Raw genomic sequence first — 2,423 nt, forward strand, 5'->3', positions numbered from 1 at the left:
TGAAAGACTGAAAGAGTCTCCTCAAGAATACCCACTTTTCTCATTGTTATTCAATATGGTGCAAGAAGTTCTAGCTAGAGCAATTGTACAAGAAAAAAGAAGCAAATGTGAAGTAAGAAGTAAACTTTATTTGCTGTTGATATGATCCTATCATTAGACTATCCAAAAAAATCTCCACAGCAAAACTATTAGAACTTATAGACAATTCCAGCAAAGTGGTGGAATGCAAGATCTATATGCAAAAATCAATACCTTTTTATATACTATTAATGAGTAATCTGAGGAGGAAGCCAAAAAAATTTGATTTGCAATATTCACTGCTACTTGAACTGCGTGCTGCCCGTGGCTGAGCAAATCTACTCCAGCTTGGGCTGGTCTCTCACTCCTACCCCTTGAGCCCAGTGGCCACCGGAATGCACCACCACCACCCATTGTGCGCAATCTCTTCAAGGACGCACCACCATGCCACAGCCAAAGGCCATGCACAGGCCTCTGTGAAATGGCATAAGATAGGGACTCGATCCCGGGGGACCAGAAGGAAGCTACATGCTCCACCCTCCCTTAGGTCACCACCAGACGCAGCAGGAGGAGGAGGAGAGCAGTAGGCCTAAGAGCTCCATACCACTGCCACAGGACACATCTGAATCATTGCATCTTGAAGAGCATCTGTAGAAGTGGAAGAAGATGGGTTTGAAAACATTTACTCATAGTTCCTCTTCCCATAGCCAGGAAATGCTTGGAAAGCTAAATATGCTGCAAAACGATGGACATTTTGGTAGTATCAATATGTGTGTCCAGGACAAAATCTTCTGGGCACATAAGGTGGTCCTAGCAGCTTGCAGTGATTTCTTTTGCAACAAGCTTATGGGTCTAACCCAGGATGAGAAGAATGTGTTGGATTTACATCATGTGACAGTGACTGGCTTTCTACCCCTTTTAGAATATGTTTACACAGCCACTCTGTCATTTAACACAGAAAATATTACTGGTGTTCTAGCTGTCACCAGCTACACGTAAATATTTAAAGTTGCCAGCACCTATTCAGAGTTCATGAAATCAAGTATTTTATGGAATACACCCAACAGCCAACCAGAAAAGGGTCTAGATGCTGGACAAGAAAAAAATTGCAACTGCAATTTTACTCCTTGAGATGGAAGCATTTTTCTTTGTCTTCAGAGTGCAGTGTGGTAGAATCATTCCTCTTTGCCAAGAGTCCCGGAGAAAGTGTAAAAGCTAAAGAGTTATGTCTCCTGAAGGTCCTGGAAAGTGTAGTGAACAAGTTCTCCCCAACTACTGAATTCTTCACCTCCCTCCTCAGAAGGTATAAATCAACTAGCTGACTCTTCTTTAGCTTTTCCGTGGACTTCTCCTTTTGGAGTTGATCAAATGATGCAGCCTGAAAAGGTTAAGTATGTGGAAAATACCCAGACTTTGAAATTTCCTGGCCCATCTGAGCCATGTAGAAGATTGGCTGATTACGTGACTTGTGAGAGCGCAATAATTAGTTTGCCTCTGGTATTAAGATGTCCATGTCTAAGTCAAAAGGTTAAGTGGTGAGGAAGTTCATGAGAAAGTGTCCCAGTCTATCAGTCATTTCATTGTTCACTGAGTGATTAGCAGACAATACCAGGAAGTGAGCAAGTTCAAGAGGACCTTCCCATTGGTCCACAGTCTTCCTCTATAGGTGGAATGTCTTCTGTGTTTTCCATGATACAATAAAGCCAATTCAGCAAATGTTTTGAAGTGCCAATTTTTAAAAAATGCTAACAGCATTACAATATTTTTTCCATTCACACATTGGGAAAGAAAATACAATTAAACAGCAGGTGATGGATCAAAAGCAGATGGTATGAATTGTGAATTATCTTTAAAGCAAAAGAACAAAAACACCAGTTTTTAAAAAAAGAACAGAAAACTACAAGTGCTACAGAAGATGTGAAGAAATAGGAGCACTTCTTCACTGTTGATGGGAGCATAAAATGGTGCAACCTCTGTGGAAGATGATCTGGTAGTTCATCAGGAAACAAAATATAGAAATGCCATATGATCAAGCAATCCCTCTATGAGGAATATATTCAGAAGAACTGAAAGCAAAGACTTGAACAGATATTTGCACACTGATATTCATATGGCATTATTCACAACTGCTAAAAGAGGGAAACAATCTAAGTGTTCTCTAACTGATGAATGGATAAACAAGATGTAGTGTATTCATATAATGGAATATCATTTAGCTCTAAGAAAAAATCAATTGGAAAGCACATGAAAACATGGAGTAACCTTGAAGATATTATATTGAAAGACACAGGGCAGACACAAAAAGAGGAATATTGCATGGTCTCACTGATATGAACTAAATACAAATGTAGACTTATGGAGTTGGACTATGAAGTGAAGGTTGGTCTGATATGGAATGGGATAAA

The 2,423-nt window shown here is 39.8% G+C and overlaps 1 pseudogene; it reads left to right on the forward strand.

The window, feature by feature from the left end:
• Positions 1 to 684: 684 nt before the first annotated feature.
• Positions 685 to 1,719, forward strand: LOC131275266 (zinc finger and BTB domain-containing protein 44 pseudogene; annotated as a pseudogene).
• The last annotated feature ends 704 nt before the right edge of the window (positions 1,720 to 2,423 follow it).

Source organism: Dasypus novemcinctus, chromosome 22 (genome assembly GCF_030445035.2).
Source record: "Dasypus novemcinctus isolate mDasNov1 chromosome 22, mDasNov1.1.hap2, whole genome shotgun sequence".
Classification (NCBI taxonomy): Eukaryota; Metazoa; Chordata; class Mammalia; order Cingulata; family Dasypodidae; genus Dasypus; species Dasypus novemcinctus.